General features: G+C 48.6%; 1 protein-coding gene across 4 annotated transcripts in view; it reads right to left on the bottom strand.

Moving 5' to 3' along the window:
- The window catches only part of CAMKK2 (calcium/calmodulin dependent protein kinase kinase 2), a 46547-nt gene extending 34018 nt beyond the window's left edge, over positions 1-12529 (bottom strand). The window contains exon 1 of one of the 4 annotated variants that reach the window (XM_077748005.1): positions 12469-12529. The gene's annotated coding sequence lies outside the window, so the exon portion shown is untranslated. The remainder of the gene's footprint in view (positions 1-12468) is intronic. The other 3 variants (XM_077748004.1, XM_077748007.1, XM_077748006.1) reach the window with 3 other exon arrangements.
- Between the last annotated feature and the right edge of the window lie 4867 nt (positions 12530-17396).

Below are 17396 nucleotides of genomic sequence, written 5' to 3'. Positions count from 1 at the left end.
AAGGATATCTCTTGATGATAGTGGGTGGCAGTGAGGGGACAGAGAGGAAAGTGTAGATGGGAGTGGAGGAGTTGGATGAGAGGCTGAAAAATGCCACTTGCCCTCTTAGGATAGTCTTGTAAGAAGTATTCATGGAACAGCTTCTGTGCCAGGCATTCTGGACGGTGATGCAAGCAGGTGGGGTCCCTGCCCTTGTGCAGCAGGGAAGAGCAATGGGGAAAGCACGGCTAAAACCGCTGCAGTGGCCTCGCCCAGACACAGGTACAATTTAGGAACACAGAGTTCACAGTAAAAGATCGACCAAGAAACCCATCATATGACAAGGTGCTTAGCCTTAGTTATAGTAAGACATGTACAAATTTAAACTACAATGAAATGATTTGATGGGTCCTCAAAAAGTTAACTGTAGACTTACCATACGACCCAGCAACTCCTCTCCCAGGTATGTACCCAAAATAATTAAGACTACGGATCCAAACAGATATATACATACGCTTGCTAATGATAGCACTGTTCACGATAGTCAAAGGGTAGAAACAACCCAAGTGTCCATCTACTGTGAATGGATAAAGAGAATGTGTTCTATCCATAAAATGGTATATTATTCAGCCATAAAAAGGAATTAAGTTCTGACACATGCTAAGTGAAACATGCCAAATTTTAAAAGACAAATACTGCATGACTACAATTACATGAGGTACCTAAAATAGACAAAATCATACAAACAAAAAATAAAGGTTACCAGGAACTGGGGAAAGGGGAACAGGGAGTCATTGTTTAAGGGGTACAGAGTTTCAGTTCGGAGTGATGAGAAAGTTCGGGAAATAGTGGCTCGACACTAATGGTAGCTCGACATTGTGAACGTAATTAATACCACTGAATTGTACACTTAAAAATGGTTAAAATGGTAAATTTTATATATATATTATCAAAATTAAGAAAATAATAAACTATAAGGAATTACTACTTTTTCCAGCTACCAGATTGTCAAAGACAAAAAAATGTAATAATAGCACTATTTTGGTGAGGGTACGGAGAATATGAATTGGTACCACCCTTATGAAAGGAAATTCACCAGGACGCCTGGATGGCTCAGTAGGTTAAGCATCCAGCTTCAGCTCAGGTCAAGATCTCACTTCGGATCCTCTGTCCTCCTCCCCTCTGCCCCTCCCCCACTCACACTCTCTCCCTCACACTCCCTCTCTCGCTCTCTCAAGAATAAAAAATAAACAAACAACAAAAAAGGAAATTCAACAGTATCTAACAAAAAATTCCAAATGAACATACCTTGGACTTAACAATTCTTCACCTGAGTATTTACCCTACAACCTCACATGTGTAAAAACTGATGTATTGTGGTAGTGCGATTTGAAATGACCATCCACAGGGGACTGAGTAAATAAGACGAGGTACATGTGTTCCCGGAGAAAACATGCATTCATTTTATTTTATTTTTATTTTTTTTAATTTTTTTATGTTTTATTTATTTCTAGGAGAGAGAGAGAGAGAGCGTGAACAGGGGAGGGTCACAGAGAGGGAGTCACAGACTGAAACAGGCTCCAGGCTCTGAGCTGGCAGTCAGCACAGAGCCCGATGCGGGGCTNAAAGAGGAGAGTCTTAGGGTCCCTGGGTGGCTCAGTCAGTTAAGCATCGACTTTGGCTTGAGTCATGATCTCACAGTCCATGAGTTCAAGCCCCATGTGGGGCTCTAGCAGCTCAGAGCCTGGAACCTGAGTCGGTTCTGTGTCTCCCTCTCTATCTGCCCCTCCCCTGCTTGCTCTCTTTCTCTCTCTCTCTCTTAAAAATAAATGAGCATTAAAAAAAAATTGAAAGAAGAGACTCTACGCAGCCTACTATGAATTAGCTCCATGACACACTGTTACATGGAAAAAAACAAAGCATTAGTATGCTGTTTTGTAGTAAGAGGGAAAAGGCCATACATGTGAAAATAATTATATATGCAACAGCATATTTCTGGAAAGGTATATAAGAAAATGGTAACGGTGGCCTCAAGAGAAAACGACTAGTTTGCAGAAGCAGGGGGACAGGGTGGGAAGGACTAAACTTTCCACTGGGACCATGCATAAGTAACTGCAGAAATGAATTCCTATAAGAAAGAAGACAGCTGTGACCATGACAAGAGTTGGGATAATAAGCCTAGAGGACTGAGGCAGGGGGAGGAGGCAGCTGGTCCCACTCCTGTTCCTCTAGCCCATCCTTACTGTGTCTGAGAAAGAAATCCTAAATCGTATTCCTGTCTCGGCTTCCCTACCCATGCAAGAATCCAACCCAAGTTCAAGGTTCTCTGCCGCCCAGCTTGCTATGTTGGGTATTCCCCCCAGGGAAAGAAAAGCAGGGCCTTTGAAGTTCAACTATCTGGGCTCACCACACACAAATGACTCAGCCCCCCTCAGCCTTGGTTTTCTTATCTATAAAATGGGCAGTCACCCATTATTCACGAGGATTAAATGAGCCACGCACTCAGTATCATGTCTGGTAATTGGTTAAGCACTCAGAAAGCTAAACTTCCAATTACCTATTGAATACCTACTAGGCTAGGTTTTGCCAGCTGGGTTCCAGAATGTTCCTAAGAGCTACTGATGTCCAAGCGAGCCAGCCTGCTCTTGTGTGGGTTCCACAGCCCTCCCAGGGCAGGGGAGCAGAGCAGCTGCGGTGGCCTGTCTTCCCTCCCAGAGCCACCTCTGACAGGGCTGCGGTGTTCCTGAAAAGAAAACCAGTCTGGCAGCACCTGAGAAAGTTAATGGAGAATTTGTTTCTTGCCAAGAGAAAAACAATTGCGTATTGATCTTCACTCCAGGCCAAGGACACAAAGCCATCTGCCCCCAGGAAAGCTGCTTTTAATCAGTCTCCTTGACAAACTGGCGTCTGGCCAGGGCCTTGGCCCTTGAGGTCTGGAGGAGGCAGGAGAGGAGAAACGCTCCAGCTGAGATGGAGATGGAGGCCTCTGTGCTGGAGGGGCCGGTGTGTCCAGACCTCAGGAAAGAGAGCCCAGACCCTGGGCCTCAAGGCCACCCCACCCATGGTCTGCAGCAGGGCCTAATACGCAAACCAGTCAGTCAGCCTGAGGAAGGTGATCTTCTACCACGGACCCCAATAGAGTCTGGCTCTGACCAGCTTTGGGGACACAGACTCTACAAGGTCACATGCTCTATAAGGATCTGATGAAACCTATCAACACTCTGCCCAGGAGAGGGGAGCCTGGGTGCCTCAGTTGGTTAAGCAACCTACTCTTGATCTCTGCTCAGGTCATGATCTCACAGTTCATGAGTTTGAGCCCCGCCTCGGGCTCTGTGTTGATGGTGCAGAGACTGCTTGGGATTCTGTCTCTCCTTCTCTCTGCCCCTCACCTGCTTGTGCTCTCTCTCTCAAAATAAATAATTTAAAAAAACCAACAACAACAACACTCTGCCCCGAGGAAAAAATCATACAAAGACAATGGTTTGCATAACAACAGCAACAGCTAATATCCACCTGAGCACTTACCACGCACCAAGCATGGCTCCCCACAGGCCTTCCACAAGGGAGGGACTGCTAAGCACGGCATTTAGAGGGGGCAGCAGAATAAGAGGACCTTTCTGCAAAGCTCTTTGGGTTTGATAAAATGCCAAGAGTCCTCTCCCTGGAGCCTCCTGCCCCAAACCTGGATCCTCTCTCCCTGCCCTCAAAGCTCCCCCCACCCCACCCTCCCACCCCCGTCTCCCCAGGGCTGGCAGTGCCAAGCTCCCCTACCTCTCATGGGGCGGCTCAACAGAGCAACCAGACCCTTCCTGAAGCAGATGGACCAGGCTCAGGGCCAGGATGAAGGGAAGCGCTCCTTCCTCTGCCAGGAAGCCAAGTGGCCCTGGCCTCCTGGAAGCATGTTCTCATTTCCTGGGGGCCGTTTCCAACCTGTGCCTGCTCACCAAATGCAGAGCCACCACGGGGCTCAGCGTAGCAAGGAGCCAGTGTGCCAGGGACGTGTACCCCAACCTGCAAGGTCCCAGGCACCACTGGACAACAAAGGGGCCCCAAACCGCAGTAAGGATGCTTTGCCAAGGCCAGCGATGATGTCCTCCCTGGGAAAACCGGCCTGGCCAGCCACATCGTCTCTTACGTGAGGAAACTGAGGCCCAGGGAGGTCCTAAAGGAAATTCACTCACCCCATTTGTTCTTTCATGTAAATACTGAGGACCTACTATGTGATGGATAAACAAAACAGATGTGATTTCTTAAAAGCACATATGACTATATAAGTACAAGTGGGGAGAAACCAAGACAAAAAAGAACAAATCAGAAGGGGGGGGGCGGGTCAAGGAAGGCCTCACTTCAGGAAATTATATTTAGGCTGAGACCCACAGGGTGAGTAGGTGCTGAGGAGGCAGGAACTTGCTCCAGTAGGAGTGAGCTCTGAGAAGTCCCCAAGGCAGGGAAGGCGTGGGAGAGCTGAGGAACAGAAAGAAGCACCACCCCACCCCTCCCGGGACTGGAAACACATGTGAGCATGAGCGTGAGTGCATGCAGGGGATGCGGAAGGGAAGCTGGAGGGGCTGGACACAAGAACTTTGTAGGAAGCTGATGGAGAACACATGGGCAGCCCAGGGCAAAGTCACAGGGACTCCATTAGGCACCTGTTATAGACTGGATTGTGCCCCCCAAAAAAGATATGCTGGAGTCCTAATCCCTGGACCTCAAAATGTAACTCGATTTGGAGAGAGGGTCTTCACAGGGATAATCAAGTTAAAATGAGGTCATGAGGGTGGGTCCTAATCAACTATGACCAGTGTCCTTATAATAAGGAGAAAATTTGGGCCCAGGGCCACACAGGGGAAAACCTCATGAGAACAGGAAGGTGGAGGCCCAGCACTGCACATTTAAGCCAAGGAAGGCCGAAGATCACCAGCGAGCCACCAGAAGCCAGAGAGGGACATGGAACAGGTTCTCCTTCCTGGCACCTAGGATTTTTGGCCTCCAGAACCGTGAGATAACACAGCTCTGCTCTGGAAGCCCCCCTCCCCAGCCTGCGGTCCTTCATCACAGCAGCCCCAGCAAGCTAACGTGGCTCCCACCCACCCAGGGAAGCCCGCTGCCTCAGAAGCCGCGGATTCAGAGGTGTTTCCCAGCGCATGAGCAGGAGATCCCCCAACACAGCTCTAAGGTTTGATGCCAGCAGGAACATTCCAGATGCGGGCCTCAGCCCAGCCAAACAGTCATCAATTCAGTGACACCAACCCTTAGCAATGGCTCTCCCTGAGCACTCTTTAGTCTGGAGGCACTGAAACTGTCTCTCCAGAGACAAGGGCCCTCCCTCGGCAGACAGCAGGACAAATAATGCTGGTGTTAGCGTGCACAGGCCCCGTACCTGTCACAGTCCCTAGAGCAAAAAGGTGGCAAATGTCACTCAGGTGACACCTGGCCACCAATGTATTTTGCTTGGCCTACCCTGTGTCTAAAACTATTTTGAATGAGATGTCAACATTTCAAATAAAAGTCATAACTTCCAGGGGCGCCTGGGTGGCTCAGTCGGTTAAGCATCCGACTTCGGCTCAGGTCATGATCTCACAGCTCATGGGTTTGAGCCCCACGTTGGGCTCTGTGCTGACAGCTCAGAGCCTGGAGCCTGCTTCAGATTCTATGTCTCCCTCTCTCTCTGCCCCTCCCCTGCTCACGCTGTCTCTCTCTCTCTCTCTCTCAGAAATAAATAAAACATTAAAAAAAATGTTTTTAAGTCATAACTTCCAGAGTCTCTTAAAGTACTAGACACTCTGATAGCACTGGGTGCATATTCTCTCCTGGCAACAACTCATCGCAGCTTAGGACAGGAGATAAAGTCAGTCCTCACACTCCCTCTTGCCTCCCCAGCACCGAGGACAGGCTGAGTCATACGCCCCCTCCCCCTTTTCCACATCTCACCCTTACAGGCCCTGCTTGGAGATGGACAGGAAGACAGTACTCAATTAGGGCACACATCGGTGGTCACCTGCTCCAACCATTTCATTTCAACAATGAGAAAATGAACGTCCAGAAAGATTTACTGATTTGCCCAAAGTTAAGTGGTGGTTCCAGGAAAGGCTAAAATTAGTCTGAGTTTTTCAATAAGGGGCTAAAAATTACAAGTACAGCCTTGCAATGTCCACATATTGCATACTGAATAAAGCCCAGGCTGGGCAAAATCCTCTAACAAAGGGGAGCATACAGCCCATTCCTCTGACTTCCTAAGACCTCAGCCTGCTTGAGAGGGGAGTCCGAAGACATGGGGTCTTAGGGTGGTCAGAAAAGAAATACATAGGATTTCGGAATGGAGACATCAACCTGACTTAACCTGTGAGTGCCAAGGCTCTGCCTTTCATGTTTACTGCTCAACTCAAGGACCTAGAACTTTCCAGAACACTGTAGACACTCAGTAAATATTGGCTAGTAAATATTGGCTAGAGGCCGTTGTTTATATCACTCATCCCAAGGCTGCTCAGTTTTCTTTACTTGGCCTTGAATTTCTCTATGTTCCTTTAGTCTAGTAGCAGCAGCCTGATTTACATCTGGGAAACCATTCTTTCTTGTGAAAGGTGACTCCATGTAGCTGTGCCATCAACTTCAGGGCTTCCCATAGAACTTAAGCCTGCTCAATCAGGCATGAATTTCTCTGGTCAAGTGACTGGATTCAAAAGTAGGTGTGTGACTTAAGTCAGACTACCAAGTCTTATCCTGGAAGTCAGAGGAATGGGCTGTATGCTCCCCTCTGTTAGAGGATTTTGCCCAGCCTGGACTTTATTCAGTATGCAACATGTGGACATTGCAACGCTGTACTTGTAATTTTTAGCCCCTCATTGAAAAACTCAGACTAATTTTAGCCTTTCCTGGAACCACCAGGCAGAAGTATTGTGAATGTCTCTTTCGGTGGTACTTGGAGCAAAAAGGATGTATTTCTAGAGTTATGAAGGGCTGGGAAGATCCCTGGCTTAGAATAAAGTCGACAGAGAGAAGAGAGGCAACAGATAGAGAAGAACTGAGGCTGAAGACATTGTTTCGATACCTGGATCCAGCCATGCCTGAAGCCCATATATACCAGATACTTTTAATTACATGAGCCAATAAATTCCCATTTTTGCTTAAGTTAGTTTGTGATTGGTTTTCTGTCACTTACGACCAAGGATCTTGACTGATAGAAACCCAGAGCTGATTGACAGAAAAGTTTCCCCACTAAGCTTCCTGCCAAATCAACAGTTCAGTTCCTATACCTTAAGGCTCTCAACCAGGCCAAAACACCAGGCCTGGTTTATCCTTAAAGAAAAAAATCAAGATAGGGAAAGGAAGTGCCGATAAACAGGACAGAGCAAAGGAAAGAATGCGACCAGCACCTTCAATACAAGAAATGTATCACTGTAGCAGTGGCCATGGCAGCTTTAGGTGGGAGCCAGCCATCTGTAGTGCTGGCCAAGTGGCAGGCACTATTCTAAGCACTTTGGATGTATCTAGACAGTGGCAGAAGTACTGAGAATGTCTCTTTCTGCGGTACTTGGAGCAGGAAGGATGTATTTCTAGAGTTATGAGGGGCTGGGGAGAACCCTGGCTTAGAATAAAGTTGACAGAGAGAGAAGAGAGGCAACAGATAGAGAAGAACTGAGGCTGGAGACACTGACATCTAACTGTCACAACAACATTAGAAGTCATGTCCAGTTATCATGTTTATTTCACTGGTGAGGAAACTGAGGCAGAGAGTCCAAGGGACTTAACCACAATCACACTGTACTTTGGGAAAGCACAGGTGTGAAACCAGAGGCTCCTGGAGAGGTGGGGCATGGTGATCAAGTGCACATCCCTTCGCCTGCACACAGCAAATGCTCCCTACACTGAGGCTGTTGCCAAGGAAGCATTCTGCGGCTAGCAAGTTCAAGCCCCTCAACTGGCTTGAATTTATATTATAACAAAAATTTTTATCTCTGATCCCACCACAATAACTTTATTCTTTTCATCCTCTCCTCTTAACTCTTGTCCACAGGCATCACTTTTCACAAGATTTAAAGTGTGCATATAATTTTGCGTCCTTGCTTCCGTATGTCAAAAGAATTTGTGGGGGCGCCTGGGTGGCTCACTAGGTTAAGCTTCCGACTTCAGCTCGGGTCATGATCTCACGGTTCCTGGGTTCGAGTCCTGTGTCGGGCTCTGCGCTGACAGCTAGCTCAGAGCCTGGAGCCTGTTTTGGATTCTGTGTCTCCCTCTCTCTCTGACCCTCCCCTGCCCACGCTGTCTCTCTCGCTGTCTCTCTCTCTCTCTCTCTCTCAGAAATAAATAAAACATTTTTTAAAAATTAAAAAAAAAAAGAATTTGTGTATGCTCCCAAGGCTTTCGTATCAGTGCGCAGGACTGCAGATGGAGTCCCTGAGACCCAGGGAGGTGAGGTGACTTTCACAAGGCGGCCCCGCAGGACCCCAGGCCTAGAAAACCAGGAGTCCTGACCCCCACAGCCCCGTGTGCCCAGGAGGCCAGGACACTTACAGAGCAAGAAGCTCAGGTGTCTTCCTCCGAGGCTACTGTTTGGTTGATAACGGAGTATTGGATGGCTGCAATCACACAGCCAGGTGCACACTGGTGGTCCCCACCTTGACGAGCTAGGAAGTGTGAATGGGTGGGTGAGTGTGGAGTGGGTGTGGGGGTGTTTGGCAAAGACAGGTTGGAACCATCTTGCTTCTTTCCTCCTCTCCTGCTGCACCTTTCACTGAACCACGAAAGGAAGAGACAGGGAGACAACTAGAATTTCAGTTTGTAATGAAAAGAAAAAGACCTGGACTCCAACATTCTGCAGCTTTGCAAGTAGGAGACAGAGGGGGCCAGCTCAGAATCCACAAGCACCCCTGCCTTGCCCACCCACGGGGCTCCTCCCTCCCTCCCTCTTCCCTGTCCCTCGGAGGTGATGCTAAATGTAGTTCCCTCCCTCTGCAGCCTCCAGCACAAAGCAACCCCAGCTGGTAGGGGCAAAGAGGGGCTGGGAGCTGGCTCTGCCTTTGAGGAACCAACCCTGTCCCCCACACCTGGACACAGAAGACGGGAGAATTGTCTGGAATGAATCTAAATCTTTCCATCAGAAGCCTCAAAAGCAAAAATCCCAATGCACCTTTAAAAACCCATAAGGGAGGGGGCGCCTGGGTGGCTCAGTCGGTTAAGCGTCGGACTTCGGCTCAGGTCATGATCTTACAGTTTGTGGGTTCGAGCCCTGCGTCGGGCTCTGTGCTGACAGCTCAGAGCTTGGAGCCTGTTTCAGATTCTGTAACTCCCTCTCTCTGTGACCCTCCTCTGCTCACACAAATTCTCTCTCTCTCAGAAATAAATAAAACATTAAAAAAAATTTTTTTTAAAAACCCATAAGGGAAGTGTTCTTTCTTCCATACCCCGCCCCCACCCAAACCACTAGTTCCCCATTTAAACTTCTCCAGCAGAGGCTTTTGTCTCGCACCACCCACGACGCCTGTCCCCCTCATCCACTCACCTCGAGCTCACGCCCATGTGGGCAGAGGGGCAAGACCTTGGCCTGGGGAGGATGAGGGGGCATTTCCTTGAAGGACCAGCCTCTCTCCCCTCCAGGTTGGAATTAGCATTTTTATCTCTGCAACTGCCATCTCTCAACTATTTACAGAAGCCAACGGGATAAAAAGAGACAACATAAAAATAGTTGCTCAGCAGCTTTCAGGATGGGGTGGGGGTGGGGGTACAACAGACTCTTGGAATTTTCTTGCTCTCCTTTTCAAAAGGGAAAATGCTAGAATTGTTTATCTTCTCCAAAACACTCCCCGAGAGTTCACAGATCACTCCCTTAGGAGCTCTCTGGGGACAGGGACCAAGTCCCAGTGTCCCTCAGCTCCCAGGACAGGGCTTGTCACCAACCCCCCCTCCAAAAGTGTAGGTTCAGTTCAGTGAAATATCATCAAAGTTCCAGAGCCAGTACTAAGTGAAACACAGCGCCCTGCTCTGCCCTCTTTCCATCCAGCCTTCCAAAAACACGAGGCAGTCAAAAAAACAAAACAAAACAAAACTTGGCGTTTCTCTACGCTTAACATGTTTCATAACTGAAGAAAAAAATTACTACCAACATGACAGAAATGGAAAACACTGGTGGCTGAAATCGCTCCTTCCCATTTTGGTCACTTACATGCCCAGCAAGGAATGCCGGGACCAGAGGTCTTCTGAGAAGCAACAGCACTCACCTCTTTTGAAATATGCCCGATTTGGGGTGGTGTTGAGGAAGGGATCCAATCACTTAAAATCACTTAAATCTTATTTTTTTCAGAGAGCAAAACCATACCCTCCTGGAAAAGGGGGATTGCACTCCATGAGAAAATAAGCATCATCTGCCAGCATATTAAAAGGAATGAGAGAAAACGATAGGGGCGCCTGGGTGGCTCAGTCGGTTGAGGGTCCAACTTTGGCTCAGGTCATGATCTCACAGGTCGTGGGTTCGAGCCCTGCGCCAGGCTCTGTGCTGATAGCTCGGAGCCTGGAGCCTGCTTCGGATTCTGTGTCTCCCTCTCTCTCGGCCCCTCCCCCACTCACACTCTGTCTCTCTGTCTTTCGAAAATAAACATGAAAAAAAAGAAAACAATGAAAACAATACAGATCCCAGGGGCTTGGGCCTTGATTTTCTCATCTGTAAAACGGAGTCTCTGTGGCCTAGCTAGAGGGTAGCTATGGTGGCCATCTTCTGTGTGAAATTCAGCTCACACTCAACCCTCCCAAAGACAGTATTCTCTCCTCCTCTCTGCACTCCTACTCAGCTGTCAATCGGGGGGAAGGGCTGAGGGGCTAGTCTTTCCTGGGCTTCCTCCCAGCTCTGCTTTTGCTAGATTTCCAATTTCCGTGGTGGGCATTTCTGGCCAAGCTGTCGGGAGACTGAGCTGACTCCATGCCTGGCCACAGGGTTAGGGCTCCATCTGTCTGGTGAGGATTTCTCTGCTTTGTGGATTTCTTTACCTAGAAAAAGTCTCATAAAATGCATACCGATAAGATGACCTGGGGACCTACATTTAACAAATCATCTCGACTGAGAACGGAACTGAATGAAATCCATGCTCTCCCTGAAGATCACATGCGTCACACCTGGGCCCTGACCCTGGCGGCACTGAGCTTTGGAAGGAAGCAGGATTCTTGTGGAGGAGAGGGAGGGGGCGAGTAAGACGGAGGGAGTTCTGAAAACCCTATAGCAGGAAGCTGTTCCTCAACTGATTTCAGAGATCCTTCCTTCCATCACCCTCTTCCTGCAAACAAAAGGACAAAATGTCTTATGCCTAGAGGTTTACTAATTGGGGGCTGAGAAGGCAGAGGAATGCACCAAGTGGCCTTAAGAAACCCGCATGGTGGAAACAACCCAAATATCCACCAACCGATGACAGGATAAACAAGATAGGGTCTGTCCATACAAGGGAATATTACTGAGCCATAGAAAGGAAGCACTGATAGAGTCAACAGCATGGATGGACCCTGAAAACATGATGCTCCATGAAAAAGAAGCCAGACACAAAAGGCCACATATTATTTACAGGTCAAGAAGGCGACAAGCAAAGCCTGAACGAAGAAAAGGCCATTCCAAAAGAGAGGTGAAATTTCCTTAACTTCCAGGAAAGAAGACGCAGCAATGAGGGAGAAGGCCACTGCAGCACAGTGGGGCTCGGCATGCCTGAACCCCACTCCCAGGGCCTGTAACCCAAAGGGGAGGAGCTAACTGGAAAAGCAAAACATGGAGGGGAAAATAGAAACATGAGCTCTTGTGACCCAAAGGAAAATCTGAAACAGCATTTGCCCCAAGTCTCCAGGATCGGGAAAGGAAATGGAAACTCTGCTTCCCCTGGCCACTGGGAGGCAGCCTGCCAGAAGAGGAAGGTTCCAAGAGACCCTAACCAAGCTACAGTACTTTGCCTCTCTGAGCCTTTTCATTAAGTGGGTTCATGATGGGGGGAGGTCGGCTCTATGACCTATGTTAAAATCTGAGCCAAGGGGAGCCTGGGCGGCTTAGTCGGTTAAGCGTCTGACTTTCGCTTAGGTCATGATCTCGCGGTTCGTGGGTTCGAGCCCCGTGTTGGGCTCTGTGCTGACTGCCAGCTCAGAGCCTGGAGCCTGTTTCAGAGTCTGTCACTCCCTCTCTCTCTGACCCTCCCCTGCTCACGCTCTCTCTCTCTCTCCTAGAAATAAATTAAAAAAAAAAAAAGTTAAAAAAAAATCTGAGCCAAGATGCCTTGCAAATAGGCCTGGCATGCCCCATCCAGTCCATCCCTTGCTGAGAGCGCTGTCTTCCCACCCAGTGGCCCATCTTGGTTCCAGGTTGAGGTTCTCAAGGAGAGAACTCTAGGTTACTGCAGAAAGTTCCCTCTGCTAGGTCAGACCCCTCCCCTCCTACTCCCATCCAATCTCCTTGGTTTTTCTTTTAAGCCCATCCCTCAAGGCTGAGCACAAAGGACACCCCTTTCTGGGAGCCTCCTGGATTCATACCAGTCAAAATAGATTCCACCAGAACCTCCACGGCCCTCGGCTTCCTTCATTGCCACGGCACTTACTCCTGGTGTTTCTGAACAGGGATGCTCCTGGCATGCAGAGCAGGACAATTCTTCAAGCCCGGGATCTGGCCTGCTTGCTGGACATTTGGCATCCCTGGCTCCTGCCTACCAAAGCCAGGGGTGCTCCACATCACTCTGACAACCAAAGTCACCAGACACTTCCAAACTCTTGCCAGGAAGGTAGGACCATCCCAATGGAAGCTACTGCAAAGATATGAGGGAATATGTTTGGCTTCTGGCTCCGGGAGCAAAGGGAAGCCCAAGTCAATAAGCATCAGCACCATGCCTGCTTAGATCTGTGTCCGCATAGACTGGCTTAGTAAACAATTCTGGGCCTCTCAAAAATGCTGAGGGACCTAAACGAGTGGTAAAGTGCACAGGCTCTAGCTCTAGGGACTGACATGCCTGGGTTGGCTGTGTGACCCTGGGGCAAGTTACTCAACCGCTATGACCCCTCTATAAAATGAGGCTAACTCCCAGCAACACTGCAGGATTCTTTCTACCCTTGATCTCCTCATCTCTACAATGGGTATCAAAAATTCTGCCTCTAGGATTTTGGTAGGCATTAAATGAGAGGATGCATGCAGCACACAGCACAATATTTAGGGACTCATCAAATGACGGCTATTACTTTTTATTACAAAAATACACTGTGCTCTCACTACCAATTGCTGTTTCCTGTGTCTGAAGGGTTTATGATGAACAATCTGGAAGGTGATTTGAGGGCTCACCATGAAGCTGTATTTGCATAGCATATACAGGTTAATTCTTAAATTGAATGTTTCTCATATACAGGTTAATTCTTAAATTGAATGTTTCTGTGGAGTGGCCTGAGAGGAGGGGGGATAACAGCCCCAAAGCCCTCCCCATGTTGCCCTACCTCCTGAGAACAAGGGAGCCTGTGGGGATGAAGAGCTCTCTCTTCCCTCTCCCCTGGGGGCAGAGCCAGGGGAGGGGGTGTGGTAAAGACGGTACCACTCCAGGGCACATGCAGTTTCCCTCTCTAGGGCTGTGGAGACTCCCAGACTGAGGAAGATAAAAGTTGCCTCTATGGAAGTGGACACTACATGTCCCACCCCAGGCCAGCGAGCCCTCTCTGAGCTCCCCGCCCCACGGATGCCGTCCCTCCGCCCAACCTTCTGAGGGAAACAGGAGGGGCTAAGGTGCAACCTCCTCAGCGCCAAGTGTGAGCAGCAGGGCGGCTGGCAGAGCTGTGAAAACACCCCGCTTCCCAAACTGGGCAGTGCAGAGTGGGGAGAGCCGGCCAGAGCTCTAGGCACCAAGCCCCAATGCTGAGCGGCGCTGGGCCCCGAATCCCCGCGTCCCCAGGAGTCAAGCAGAGGGTGCCGGTGAAGGCACCTCTCTGCACTCACTGAGTGCTGCGATCCCGAGGTAAATTTAGGTCAAAAAGACCAAGCCAGCGCTGTTCCGGAGGGCGGAGGCAAAGGGCCGACTAAGAGAGGCAAAGGTCCCCAGGCCCCGCAACTGCTGATCCAGGGTCCCGCCGCCTGGTGATCAACCCACCAGGGCCTGGACTCGCCGCCAAGACAAGCGGGATGCGGGGATGGGGTGCTCAAAGTCCGTCGGCCCCCTTCTCTCCTGCGCTCGGTAGCTTGCCCCACCTGTCAAACGCGAGGGGGTGGGCCTAGGCCGCCTCCAAGATCCTTGCCAGCCCCGGCCCCGGGTGACACACGGTTTCAAACTCCGCGACCTCCCCTGCCACCCCCGGCCGGGCGCGGCCCAGCTGAAGAGGCCACCCCGAGGCCTCAGGCGCTCCGAGGACGTGGGGGAAAGGGGCGCCGGGGGGCCGGGTCCCCCCACGTGGCGGGGCGTGGGGCGGCGCACGTGGGGTCCTTTCGGTGGAGGGAACCTGGGGCCGGCCTCTGGGCNGTCCCGCCTCCAGGCCTGGCTTGCGTCCCGGGGCTGCTTCCTCTGCACCAGCTGCCGAGCGGTGGATGAGGCCTGAATTTCGGGTCACCGCCCATTCGGGGAACCCCCTTCCTCACCCGCCTCTCCACTGACCACTGCTCTGGGCCTGCCCTAAAGGTTGGGGAACACGGTTCCTTTCCCATCCCCACTCCACCCGGATGTACCAAACTACTCCAAACCCAATGAAGTTCTGGCTTTCCCCCAAAACTACTTAGATGCTTTTTGTGGGATACATTATATTCTTCCCAAACATTCTACCCCTTTGGGTGCCATACTTTGCTGGAGCCTTAAGAGTGGGTTTAGTCCCCCCATCTGGGACTAAACAGCACTGCAGGGAGAGGGAGAGAGAAGACCTCAAGGGTTGCTTGACCTGCTGACCTTACATGGTTTTGAAACCCAGTCCTGAACCAAAAGTTACCCAAGGGATGTCTCACTGACCCTGCCAAGAAGCCAAAAGGGAATCAAGAGTCCAGAGGGGAGTCAAAGGCCAAAGTAATTAAAGATTCAAAGTCTTGTCAACCGGATGGATTTCCAGTCCCCTTCTGTTGAGGTCCTCAGGTGTTTCCATGCCACAGGGACACTCACAAACAATTCAGAGCTTTTGCATAAGATGTCCATCCCTTCTGATATTCACCACCTCTCATGTTTTTGTGGTAATAGTAAAAACCCGGAAACAACCTTCCTAAATGTTCATCAGGGGACTGGATAAACAAAATGTGTTATGGCCATTTGATGGTATACTACGCAATAGTTCAAAGGAGTACATTAAATAGATCTATTTGCACACATATGGGAAGATCCCCAAACCAGCATGCTGAGTAAAACGGAGCAAGTTGCAGAATACAGTATGATGTACAATTTGTATTTAAAACCCCCCACGTAGTGTATCTTGTTCATGGACACATGCTTATACATAAGAGTTTTTTAAAAAGGTCAATAGGGACTGAGTGTAAATTAAATTCATGACAATCTGCCAGAAAGATGGAAGTCAGAACTGAGAATAGGGATAGACAACATAAGGAATGTTGGGCAGCTTTATACCTTTCACTTATGAATGTATTTGAAGCAAATGGTGAAATGGTAAGTCAGTTCTGGATGGTGGATGCATAGTTCTTTATTTTTCTGTATTTTGCTATATTCTCCCCAAAAATATGTATTAGGGAGCATTTTGAACAAACTTTTTTGGTAAAGGGCCAGATAGTAAATATTTTTGGCTTTCAGGCCATGTGGTCTCTGTGGCAAGTTCTCAGCTCTGCCCTTCTAGCAGCCATAGACAAAAACAAATGAATGGGTGTGGCCGTGTTCCAATAAAACTCGTATTTACAGACACTCAAAGTTAAATTGTATTTAATTTTCCCATGTCACGAAAAATTATTGTTTTGGTTTCTCTTCAACCATTTAAAAGTGTTTAAACCAATCTCAGCTAGCAGGACATAAAAAAACAGGTTGGCATGCTAGATTTGACCCATGTGAGCAACAGATGGGCAACCCCTGCTTTATTAAAGAAACCAAAATAGATATCGGTTGTTGTCTGTACCTGCTACTTGTTAAAATACACAATTCTGTATGTTCATATCATGTTACTAAATTGCCTATGTCCTACTAGAACACTATAGCTAACAGGCAGAAACTTAGATACATATACAGCTGTATAAAGCGAGAAGCCAATTATGTGAGAAAGGCAAGAAAGTGCCCATTTCAAATCCAAACTCTAGCCCAAGAGCCACTACTTTCTGCAAGAAGTTCCTGAAATGTTATGACTCAGGCCCTCCTTGATATCTCCCCTCTCTGACCTCCTGTGGCAAGAATTGTACCACGTAACGGATGCTTGGCCACCAGCTTGTCTCTGTTGCTTCCTTTTCACTAATGGGTTCTGACTTCCCAATAGAGCTATAAATTCCTGGAGGATAGAGGAGTACCACGTCTGAAACATTTGTTTACCTTCAGCATTGTGGTTGAAAGCAGTGACATTGGAGTCAAGACAGACATAGCTCAAATCCCAGCTTTGCTAGCTACCATGTCTATGGCCTTGGACAAGGGATTTTGGTTTCATCAGCTGTCAAAGGGAGATAATAAACCTAGCTCACAGGTTCAATACATGTTCATACAATAACGTGTGTGAAGTTAACAGCTCAGTGCCTGGCACATATGTACTCAGAGGTGCTAACTATTAATATACTTAGTACAGAGCTTAAAACCCCATCAATTCCATGCCTTCCTTATTGAAGTGAATTAGAAAAAAGCAGAGAACATCATAATTGCCTTCTATTGACATTTGTTTGGCCTTTCTTAGGACAGGAATCATCCCACTGAAGGAAACCATTTTCTTCTTAGAGATACGAAAATAAAAATTGGCTTTGCTCGGGGCATCTGGGCTGCTTAGTTGAACATCCAACTCTTGATTTCAGCTCAGGTCATGATCCCAGTGTTGTGGGATCAAGCCCTGTAGCAGGGTCCATGCTGAGTGTGGAGTCTGCTTAAGATTCTCTCTCTCTCTCTCTTGCTCCTTCTTCCTCTCTCCCTCCGCCCTTCTCCCCTGCTCATGCTCTCAATCTCTAAAATAAAATTTTTTTAAAAAATTGGCTTTGTTTTTTGCGTTCTTTCCTCTAAGAACACTAGAAAAACCTATTTTAGGCAAACAGATCTTGTTGTCTTGACAACACAGATTGCCAAGAAAATAAGTAAACAAAGCATCTGAATCTTATTTTTAAGAAAACTTGGACAGTACAAGGGAGGGGTTGAAAAGTAAGACTTAAAAATTATCTCACTGGGGCGCCTGGGTGGCTCAGTCAGTTAAGTGTCCCAACTTTAGCTCCAGTCATGATCTGACAGTTCATGGGTTTGAGTCCTGCATCAGGCTCTGTGCTGACAGCTCAGAGCCTGGAGCCTGCTTCAAATTCTGTGTCTCCCTCTCTCTCTGTCCCTCCCCTGCTC

Source organism: Crocuta crocuta, unplaced genomic scaffold (assembly GCF_008692635.1).
Source record: "Crocuta crocuta isolate KB4526 unplaced genomic scaffold, BGI_CrCroc_1.0 scaffold29, whole genome shotgun sequence".
NCBI lineage: Eukaryota > Metazoa > Chordata > Mammalia > Carnivora > Hyaenidae > Crocuta > Crocuta crocuta.
Note: the sequence above shows the minus strand (reverse complement) of the source record. Positions and strands in the feature narration are given on the sequence as shown.